This window comes from Urocitellus parryii, chromosome 7 (assembly GCF_045843805.1).
Source record: "Urocitellus parryii isolate mUroPar1 chromosome 7, mUroPar1.hap1, whole genome shotgun sequence".
Taxonomy (NCBI): domain Eukaryota; kingdom Metazoa; phylum Chordata; class Mammalia; order Rodentia; family Sciuridae; genus Urocitellus; species Urocitellus parryii.
Genome location: NC_135537.1, coordinates 118,430,470 through 118,442,173, shown reverse-complemented (window position 1 = coordinate 118,442,173; position 11,704 = coordinate 118,430,470). Strand labels below are relative to the sequence as shown.

General features: G+C 50.5%; 1 non-coding gene across 1 annotated transcript; it reads left to right on the top strand.

Moving 5' to 3' along the window:
• Positions 1–1,311: 1,311 nt before the first annotated feature.
• On the top strand, positions 1,312–1,385 carry Trnaa-cgc (transfer RNA alanine (anticodon CGC)). Its single transcript has one exon. It is a non-coding gene; the product is annotated as a tRNA-Ala (tRNA).
• The last annotated feature ends 10,319 nt before the right edge of the window (positions 1,386–11,704 follow it).

Sequence of the window (11,704 nt, the reverse complement as noted above, 5' to 3'; positions counted from 1 at the left end):
TCCTCCTCACGGCAGAGCGCAGGTGAGCCTGTCTGATTGGCTGGCCCTGGCCCCGCCCACACACCCCTACATGGGAGGTTGGGAGCTGAGACTGAGACTTGGAAAGAACCCCAGAGGCCAGCTCTACCCTCCACGGTAGGTGACTCTCCAGATGTCCCCAGAGATTCTGATGTGCCTGATCTGGGGAGAGGCCAAAACACTGCCGTCATTAATTTTAACCTCTCTAAATGATTTCAGTATGAGTCAGAGCTGAGAGCCTTTTCCCAGAATTTTCACTTTTGGAATCCTGTAAACTTTTTTAAAGGAAAGGACCTGGTGATCCAGCAGCCCCATATCTGTCACGGTTTCTGTCCATTCAAACCTAGTACTACTACAGTTACTTCCCCCACCCCCCCTCGTCCATGCCTTTGTTTTTCCTTGTTTTCAATCATCTGTGGTCAACCATGGTCTGAAAAATTAAATAGAAGATTCCCAAAATAAATGATTCACAAGTTTCAGATGGTGTGCCATTCACAGTGGCATGACAAACTGTCCCACTCTCCGTCCGCATACTGCCGGGGAAGTGCGCCAGCTCTTTGTCCAGTGGATCCATGCTGTATAAGCTACCCACCCGTTAGTCACTTGGTAGCTGTTTCAATGGTCAGATCAACCAGGAAGTGTCACAGTGCTTGTGTGCAAGTAACTTATATTTTACTTAATAATGATCCCATGGTGCAAGAATGCGATGCTGGCATTTTGTTACATTTTGCTGTTATAATTGTTCTATTTTTTTTTTTAAAGGTGAGAGAGATCCACTGAGAAATATGCGAGAGGGAGGTGTCTTTTTTTTTTTTTTTTGAGAGAGAGAGAGAGAGAGGATTTTAACATTTATTTTTTAGTTTTTGGCAGACACAACATCTTTGTTTGTATGTGGTGCTGAGGATTGAACCCGGGCAGCACGCATGCCAGGCGAGCGCACTACCGCTTGAGCCACATCCCCAGCCCCTATAATTGTTCTATTTTATTCTTAGTGATTATTGTTAATTTCTTACTGGGCCTCATTTACAAATTAAGCTACATCAGAGCTATGCACATATGTGAAAAAACACTATATTTTAGGGTTCAGTATTACTCAGTTCTAGGCATTTATGGGAGGGGGGTCTTAGAATGTTTCAAGCATGGAAAGGGGATTGACTGTCTACCTTAATTTAAATGGACCTGATGTCTATGCTTAGAAAATGAGGCTGTTGTGGAGACAAATTTCCCAAGGACTTGTTTGCATTTGTTTTCACGTGGCATGTAAACAGTTAAAATATGACTTAGTTTTAGGCTGGGGATATGGCTCAGTTGGTAGAGTGCTTGCCTCGCATGCACGAGGCCCTGGGTTCAATCCCCAGCACCACACACACACACACACACACACACACACACACACACAAAATAGGATTTCACTTTGCTGTATCATACCTGCTTTCAGTAATTTCCAAACCAGGTGGGGTTAGGAATAAATAAGAGTTATGTGTGGGAGCATGCAGGAGCCACTTGGAGGGCCTTTGACGGTCTGGTGATTAGCTGGCCAAGCAAGACCAGGTAGGTGCCCTGGGTCTTAACTGTCCTTGGGTTCCATGGAGCATTAAAAAAAGAAATAAGGAAATGAGTTACAGGAAGGTCAGCTATTCTGGGAACTGGACTGAGATGGCTGTCAGTGGCTGGCTGGGACATTGCCTCTCTCTTGAGTTACCTCTGGCCTCCTTGTCTCACCTTGGCGTAGTCTGGAAAGGCCGCCTCCATTGTCACCTACAGTTACTGTAAGAGCTCACCCCCAGCTTGCTGGCTCCCAACAGCACACATTGATTGGTCTTCCCGTTCTGTAGGGCAGAGCTCCAAGGTCAAGGGGACAGTGGCTCTGCATCCCCCTGAAAGCCCTGGGGGAGGATCCTTCCTGCCACTTGCAGCTCTGGTGACACCAGGTGTTCTCTGGCTGACGGCCACATCACTCTGACCTCCGTCTCCATCTTTACCCAGACTTCTGTGTCTGCGTCTCTCTCTCCTCTCATCAGCTCTCTTGCCATTTGGATTTAGGACTCGCTCACACCATTCAGATCCATCTCAAGATCCCCGATCGCATCTGCAATGGCCCTATTTCCAAATCAGATCACGTCCTTGGTTTCTGAGAAGCAGACATCTATTTGGGGGAGGAGGGATCACAATGCAGCCCACTATGTCACCTTGGCCCAGAGTGCCTTTTTTTTTTCCCCCAGGGTGGGAGGAGCTTGGGATTGAACCACACACGCCAGGCAAGCGCTCTACCTCTGCCTCCCCAGAGGCCTCCCGGGATTCTGATTGATGTGATCTGGAGAGAGGTCCAGACCCTGACATCGTTCCTTATCTGTGTATGGCACTGGGGATCGGACTCAGAGCCCCACGCGCGCCAGGCACGTGTTCTACCGCTGAGCCACATCCCCAGCCCTGCCGTCCTTCACTTTCAGCTCCCCCAAAGGATTCCAGGATGGGTTAGGGCTGACAGCATCTGCCCTGAATCTTGGCTTCTAAATCTGAAAACTTTTTTCATCTGCACCCCATAGCCTCAGAGACGGCAGCATCTGTCCACCAAGGCTAGCACCACTGCGGTTATGTGGTTATCCTGCCTGGTCCTGCTCCATCCTTACTGTTGCTGGGCTCCATGGGTTCCGCCTTCTTATTCCAACAGTACATTTCCACCGAGCTCTGGGTTTCAGATTTGGCAGGTTACCAACTTCTGGACGGCCCTTCCCCTAGGGCGTTATCTATCGAGCTTCCGGGCCCGACATCCTCAAATTCCAGGGCTCTGCTTATTCAAGGTTAAAAGGCAGATTGTAACTGGGTAGAGCCGTCCTGGGGCGGAGCTCAGGATTCTGCATTTCCCATAAAAGCTCCCAGGTGATGCCCGCAAATCTGCTGGCCAAAGGGCCACGGTTTGAGTAGCAAACCGTCTGGTTGCCTATGAGAAGGGTCAGGCACTCAGAGAAGCCCTAGGTCGACCAACTAACTACCTTCTAACTGGACGTGTCCCAAATTGTCCTTACCCCAGGACAAGCCAGCCTCAGTCACTAAGCGAGGTCCTAAGTAACATAGGGAGACTCTGTCTCAAAATAAAATATAAAAAGGGGCTGGGGATGTGTGCTCAGTGGTTAAGTGCCCCTGGGTTCAATCCCTGGTGCAAAACCACAACCGTAACAAAAATGCATTCATCCCGTTTAACATGACCCCAGAAGCCTGGCTGCCTGTCACCGGAACTTGTCATTCACTGCAACTATAGGCACCGATGATATCTGTAAACAACCACAGATTCCTTTAGGAGGGAGTCAGACTCTACCAAGCACACAGAGTCATGACTCTCCTTGTGTTTTGCCATCCTACTTGAGACTTTCCTCTGGGTGAATGGCTAAAGGCGAGCCGGAAGTGGCTTGTCCAGCTTTGGCTGATGCAGACCTTGACCTTTCCCGGAACGTTTCCAAACCAGGCATCTGCAGATGGACGGCTTACCTCATCCCCTGGCCCCTCCCACTACCCTTGCATTCCCCAAGAAGGAGGTTACTATTTCATGTATCTATTTTGGTACTGGGGATGGAACCCAGGGCTGCGTAACCACGGAGCCACATCCCCAGCCCTTTGTAATTTTTTTTTTATTTTATTTTTTTAATTTGAGACAGGGTCTTGCTGAGTTGCCTAGGCTCAATTGCTGAGGCTGGCCTCTAACTTGCGAGCCTTCTGCCTCAGCCTCCTGAGTCGCAGGGATGCCCGGCTGGAAGTTATTATTTGACACGAGGGGAGGGAGAAGATGAAAGGAGTTTCCCCAGAGGCAGTGGTACCTGACGGGGTTAGGAGTTCTGCACCCTGATGGAAAGACAGAACATGGTGTCACCTCCTGATGGTCACCCCGTCAGTCCAATCAGCTGTCCGTGACTCAGAGTCACTGATTGGACTGACGGGGAAGGAAGGGAGGGAGGAAGAAACCTGGTAGCTCCTGGTCACTCCAGACTGGCCCAGTGGTTGGCCGTCACCGCGTGAAGACCCGTTTCCCAAGAGGAATTACTCCTGGAAGCCATGAGCTCACTGTCACAGGAGATGTATCAGCAGAGGACAGACGAAGTACCGTTCCTGTTTACTCTCTGATGGGAAGAGTTGAAGAAAGGGACCATGAGTTTGAAAAGACTAAACATTCCCTGTTGAGATAGGGACAGTAGGAGTGCCCGCCAGGGGTCTTTCTGATGGATGAGATCTGGGGTTGGTTTTCAGATTCGTCTCTGCCACCCTTCCGTTTGCTTTGGGAGAGCACCGCTTTCCCTGAGGCCATGTGGGTGGCTGTAGGTCACATTGCCCTCTTCTGTCTGCCTCCCAGGACAACTTAATGATAAGCTGAAAGCCATGGAAACCGGAGTGGGATGTGAGAGGTGGAGGATCCTGACGGCGATTCCTGCCCCTAGATCCAGCCGTGCCTGAAGCTAGCAAGACCCATCCATCGTGGCGCTCCGCAATCGTATCGGAAACGAAACCCTGTCTTCAGGGCTTGGCTTTTTGACTTTTGCTTAAGCTAACTTGACGTGGACTTCTACGCCCACCATGAAAATGACCCTAGCTTATGACTTTTTCCGTAGCAGGGAAATGTATGTTCTAGCAATAATAGAAAGGACTGAGCCCCATCCCCAGCCCTATTTTTATTTTATTTAGAGATAAGGTCTCACTGAGTTGCTTAGCACCTCACTTTTGCTGAGGCTGGCTTTGAACTCGTGATCCTCCTGCCTCAGTCCCTGAGCCGCTGGGATGACAGGGTGCACCACTGTGCCAGGCCAGAAACTATATTTTATGTTTTCTCAGCCAGTTCTGCATGTGCATTCCAAGCAGTTCCTTAAATCGACTAAAAAGATCATTCTTTCACCACGGCCGACGTGGACCGAGTCCTCACTCGGTTCCTGGCGGGGGCCGTGGACTTGACCTGGGGTATCTCCCCTCATCCACCCACAGTGGAGGGGTTTCTATGTTATCCCCATTTCACAGGTGACCAAGGTCCCAAGACGGTAACTTTCCCAAGGTCACAAGCTGCTGTGTGTGTAGGGGCCTGGATCTTAACACCAGTGCATATGATTCCAGCTCCTTCTCACTTCAACATCGACCTTACCCACACAATGGTTCTTTTATGATTAAAAAAAAAAAAGAAAAGAAAAGATAGGCCACACCATCTCCACCACCAAATGCATATACACTCTCTCCCCTCTGGCCACCCCACCAGGGGTCTGAAACCAAGACACGTTGTTCTCTCTGAGTTCTTAGCCATTATCACCTGTAATCAACCCAGACAGTGTTTTCCCTCAGAAAGCCCAGGGTGGGGCAGCGGAGGAGGTGGAGGTGGTGGGAGTGGAATCTGCAGAGAGCTCAGTGGCAGGCCACTTGTGCATGTCTAATGGTGTTTTCTGTGTCAGAAGGGCGGGCTGCACTCGTCACAGGCTCGTTAGGAGCCTGGCCAAGGGGTTGTTTGTGATTTCAGGGCTGGCTGAGGAAAGCACTGGCCAGTGTTTGTGCTCCAAGTGGACCTCCTGCTGGGCCGTGAGTCAAGTGTCCAATCAGCACCCCTCCCCCCTCCTTCTGTTGATCTTCCCCAAGCTTCTATTTGTTTTGCTCTTGCAGACAGAAGTCCAAGACAAACTGTGGTTCCCCCGTGAGCCAGGAGAGCTGATATTTCTGGTCCTTCTAGAACCACAGCAAACCCCAGGGTTTCACCACGGCCCACGTGGACCGAGTCCTCACCCCGTTCCTGGCTGGGGCCGTGGACTTAGCCTGGGGTATCTCATCTCATCAGGGTGGCGATGGTCTGTCAAGCACCTGCTGTCCAGTAGTGGCCCACGTTCTATCCAAGGTCCCCTGGGGGCTGCCTATCGCATTAGCAAGAATCCTAGCCCGCCATGACGGCATCCTGCCAGGGGCCTTTCCATGAAGCCCAAACAGCAAGCTCTACCTTCAGCCCAATTAAATGTCCGTGAGATTGATCTTCTTTTCCGATCACATTTTGTAACACCCAGCTGGGTTTTCTGAACTCACATGCTTCTGCATTATGGTGGGAGGCACTAACGTTTACCAGGGTACATGGCTTCTCCTGGGTGCAGTTCAGTGCCACTCACTGTTGTGTGACCCCCGTCTCCAGAGCACTGCCCATCTCTCCAAGCAGAACTCTGTGCCCATGAAGGGCTCACTCTCCTGCCCTCCTCTCCGGCTCCCTGGCAACCATCATCTATTTTCCGTCTTTGAGTTTGACTATTTAGGTAGCCCACATAAGTGGGATCAGATAGTGTCTGTCCTTTAGCGACTGCCCTATTTCACTCAGCATCATGTCCCCCAGGTTCGTCCTTGTTGAAACATATGTGAGCATGCCCTTCCTCTTTAAGGCTGAACAATAACCCCACCGCACGTGGGTACCACGTTGTGGGTCTGCACTCGTCCAGTAGTGAACCTTTGCACTGCTTCTACTTTGGGGCTGTTGTGAATGATCCTGCTATGAGCCTGGGGGGGGGGGTAGAAATATCTGTGTTAGTCAGCTTTCTGTCACTGTGACAAAAGGCCCGAGATAATCAACTTATAAGAAGAAAAGGTCTATTTTTTTGGATCACAATTTCACAGGTTTCCGTTCATGGTCACTTTGGGATCTGTGGTGGCACAGCACAACATGACCCTAGCCAGGGGTGACGAAGGCCTGCCTGTTCACCTCATGAAGTGACAGGAAGGGGTGTGAGTCCCAATATCCCCTTTAAGAACACATTCCTAGTGACGTAACTTCCTCCTACTAAGTCATACTAAAGTTTCCACCATCTCCTAGTCTCACGAGCTGAGGACCAAGCCATCAACACAGGGGACAATGAAGATCCAGACTACATCCGGGCACAGTGGCTCACGCCTGTAATCCCGGCGGCTCGGGAGGCTGAAGCAGGAGGATCACACATTCACATTCAGCCTCGGCAATTTAGCTAGGCTTTAAGTAACTTAGTGAGACCCTGTCTCGAAATAGAAAAGGGTTGAGGATGTAGCTCAGTGGTTAAATGCTCCAGGGTTTAATACCTGGCGTGCGCGCGCGCGCATACACACACACACACACACACACACACACACACACACACTCCAATCCAGAGCAATATCTGGTTATGTCCTTGCTTTCGATTCTTTGGGGGTATACACCCAAAAGTGGGATTGCTAGCCTACAATCATTCTTAATTCTGTGTTTGTTTGTTTTGAGAAACTGGCATCTTAGACCCAGTTCAATCCAACACCAACTCAGCAAACATTTATTGAGCATCTGCTATGTTTGCCAGATGAGACCCTCCATGGAGCTCCCCTAGAAAACTGCAGACATGTGGATAGATAAGGCGTGAAGACCGGCCCCTCCCTCTACCGTAATTATAATAATAGGGCCCCCAGCACCCTGCGGGTCCTGGGCTTTCTGAGTCTCACATAAAGATGAGCAGCTCCAACTCCAGAAAGGATGCAAAAAGGAGATTCTTGCTTCAACAGGGTCTGCCCTTCCGCTGGTCCCCAGCTGGGTTACCTCTGGGCTTTTCAGAGGGAGGCAACGGTGACTTCTGAGAAGGGTCCTTTCCTGCTCGTCCGACCTTGCCAGCTGAGTAGGAGGGCGACGCCTGAGATGCGGTCCCCGACAGGATCCTGGGGGGGCTTATGCTGAGCTCCAGGAGGACCTGCTGATGGAACCAGAGCCGCCTTCTGCAGGGTGGCGAGTGGGGGGCAGCCTCGGATGGCTGGTGTCACCGTGTGACGTCGCTGACCTGCCCGGAGGCAGTGGGGTCTACGCTGACCACGCTGCGCACTTGTGCTCAGCAGTGTGGTGGACAGGAACCACGGGACCACCCAGAGGCAGACCCCCACCACCTCTGGCGGACTGGCCTCCCTACCATGAGCCCCAGGGCCTTCTTAATCCTATAAAATCCCCCCTTGATTGGCCTCCAAGTTTTATTACATTTGAATGTCCTGAGTTTTGGCCTCCTGGAATGTGGCCATATAAGCTGATTCTAGAACCCACCCAAATGTGCTGTGACCATGCCGAATTCAGATGGATAAAGGACAGCAGAAGAGACAGGGATGGGGGCCTGAGAAGTTCAGGTAACAGTAGCCCAGGCCGGTGAGAGACCATCCATCCGCCCCTCTGTCTTCCTGTGTGGTGGCCGGCACCACTTGCCGCTGAGTGGCAGACAGCCTGCTGCAGCTGCAGCCGGTGACCTCATTGACCAGGAGGCCTTCTTTGATGCGGACGGACAAGGCTTCATAACCTTTGGAGGTCCAGGCAGTAACTTGGCCACCAGCTCACGGCTCAGCTGCGCCCTGGGGGAGGGAGCGGGCGTGTGTGTCCTGCCGTCTGGAAGCTTGCCCCTCTGATCCAGCCCGTGAAAAATGACTCACTCCCTCGCACCCTGGTTAGAGACTTTGGTGTCTTGGAAGCAGCCTGGCCTCACTCATCCTCCAGCAAAGTCTCGGTGACACCGTCAGCCTGCTGCAGGCAAAATGCTCCTTTCTCTGAGTATGTCCGACAGGATGACTCACCCCCTGTGACCCAGGTTAACAAATGCACACAGGCAGGGAGCAGGGCACCCCAGGCTTCTGGGGAAGGGTCAGGGGATAAGGATAACAAGAGCAAATGGGGGAGGGGGAGGGTGGGGTGGAAAGCTCACCCTTGCAGCCACAGGAAGGCACTCCAGGCCCGGGCGTGGGACCGTATACAGTGGGCATCTCGGTACCCTGCTGCCATCACGCACGCACTGAACTCAGCTTCTCTAATCAGCTGATCAGTGACCAGCTGTTGGCTTTGAGATTGCCTGCCCATCAGTGCAGCCACAAATGCCAACTGAGCCCTTACCTGTACAGGTGCTATGTCTTGGCACTGTGAAAAAAAAAATTTTTTTTTCCTTTATACTGGAGAGTGAACCCAGGGGCATTTAACCACTGAGCCACAAAATAGATATTAATAAAATAGATATTTTATTTACAGACAGGGTCTCACTGAGTTGCTCAGGGCTTCGCTCAGTTGCTGATCCTGGCTTCCAACTCATGATCCTCCTGCCTCAGCCTCCTCCCCTGCTGGGAGTACAGGCGTGCACTCTCGCACCCAGCTGCTGACAGATTATGCAGAGATGGAGTACAGATCTCTAGATTTCAGAGACAGTAGTATCAGTCTTGGAGACACAGTCATGAGAAACAGTCATGGATGATGGAAATGTACCAGAGGCCTTCTGGAAAAGACTTGGGGTGACTTGACTGCAATCATCTGGCTTCCTGGTTTTGAAGGTGGTATGATGGCTGGAACCATAGCAGCCATCTTGCAACTAAAAGGCAACAATCTTAAAGACCAATGAGCCACACAATGAAGATAACACAAGAGGAGGAAGGAAAGGTTTGCCTGGTCTTTAATGACCCCCCTTGGGCAAGCCTGTAGCTGCCAATCTCCCCACTTAATGTTGGGAGGGAAACTGTCTCCAGATATTATAAGGTGCTTTTGGATGATTCTGTTATTTGTAGCCAAAAGCACTGCTGACTGTTCCATGAAGATCCTGGGGGACTGTAGAAAAGAGAGAAAATAATTTTCATTTGGATGGATTAGGGGGTAAAAAAGGGTGGAGAAGCATGTAACTTAGTTCTCAACAATCTGATTTCTATGGAGGAGGCTGAAGAAAAAGTATTCAGAAAGAAAAGACAATCCATGTGGAGATGATAATTATAGCATCAGCAGCTGGAGTGTAGCTCTGTAAAAAAGCACTTGCCTAGCATGCACGGTGCTCTGAGTCTGATCCCCAGCACAGCAAAGCAACAACAACAACAACAACAACATTTCTTTAGCATCTACTATAGTCCAGAAGATGCTCTAAGGACTCACACATAGACGGGTTCACAGCAACCCAGCAAGACAGATATCACTATCATGTGCATTTTGCAGAGAGAAAATAGCTCCAGAGAAGTCCAATAACTCTGGAGTCGTCTTTGTTCTTAACACTCATCTCTTTCCCCTCAATCTGAGAATGTTTCCCTAGGGTTGAAGGATGCACAGGGGCTGGGGGGCGGGGGTGGCAAAAGTCAAGGAGAAAGGAAGGCAAAGGAGGGTCAGTGTTTGGGGCAGAGACAACAGGGTCAGAAGGTGGGGGGGGGATCAGAGAGAAGCATCAGAAACTATGTGAGCCTGCAGATGTCCATGATGGCACTGTTCCAACCAGCAGAGGGCTGGCTATAACCAACTGTCTGTCAATGGGATCCGGCTGAGCACATCGCAGCCCATCCACACCATGGAATGTCAAGCAAAAAAAGAACAAAGATGCTCATCATGAGCTGATTCGAAAAGGTCTCCAGAATATAGCATGGTAGTGGAAATTCTAGGTGGGAGGAGAGTGGTCCTGTTAGTTTCTGTTACTGTAACAGATGCCTGAGATGGCCAACTTACAAGGCAAAACGGTATGTTTTGGCTCTTGGTTTCAGTCCACACTCATTTGGCCCCCCGTTATGGTTTGGATCGTAAATGGCCCCAAAAGGCTCATGGGTTGAAGGCTTGGTCTCCACGACGGTTCCATTGGGAGGTAGCAGAGCCTTTAGGAGGTGGAGACTAGTGGAAGGATTTGGGTCACTGGGGGACATGTCCTTGAAGGAGATATTGGGATCCCAGCCCCTTCCTCTCCCTCTCTAGGCTTCCTGGCCATGAGTTCAGTGACTCCCTGTGCCATGATGTGCTGTCTCACCATGCAGCCCAAAGCAATGTGGGCCAATGACCACAGACTGAAAGTCTGAAACCAAGAGCCCAAAGAAGCCTTTCTTCTTTATAGGTTGATTTTTCTCAGGTATTTTGTCACAGTGATGAAAGCTGACTAACACAGTCCCGTGGCTTTTGGACCTGTGGCAAAGCAGCACATCATGGTGGGTAGCATGTGGGGGACCCAGTGTCTTCCCTCATGGTGTCCAGGAAGTAAAGAGAGAGAAAAAGGAAAAGACTGAGGTCCCCCAAGACCTTCAAGGACATGGCCCCTGAGACCTAAAGACCTCCCATTAGGCTCACCCTTCAACATATGGGCCTTAGGGGATGCTCATATCCAAGCTGTGCCATGCTACTCATGTTGGGGTATTTTAAAGGTAGGGAGGGAAGGAGTATCTATTGCTGTGTGGTGTGCATGCATTAAAACTGTGGAAGGAGAATCACTAAACTGAAACGGTGTGCCCCTATGAGCTGGGGCATGGCGGGAAGTTGTCACCGTATAGGGCTGTGTTTTTGAACCAGGTGAATGCACACAGATTGGGGGAAAAGTCAAGGGTATAAAGAAAGCATGGGACAGAGGGGTAGAGTAAGGATCAGCCCAAAGTCGGTCAGTAGAAGTGTGGAGTAGAAAGTGGGAGAGGAGGGACGAGGCAGAATCAGGGAGGCAGGATCCACTGCAGGAAGAGAATGAACTTCTTGAAGAGCTGGCCCTTTGGGCTGGAGTTGTGGCTCAGGGGTAGAGCGCTTGTCTGCCATGCATGAGACCCTGGGTTCGATCCACAGCACTGCATATAAATAAATAAATAAAAGATCCATTGACAACTAAAAAAAATATTAAAAAAAAAAAAGAGTTGGGTCTTTGCCGGGTGCTATGTAATCCCAGTGGCTTGGGAAGCTGAGGCAGGAGGATTGTGAGTTCAAAGCCAGCCTCAGTAATGGTGAGGTGCTAAGCAACTTAGT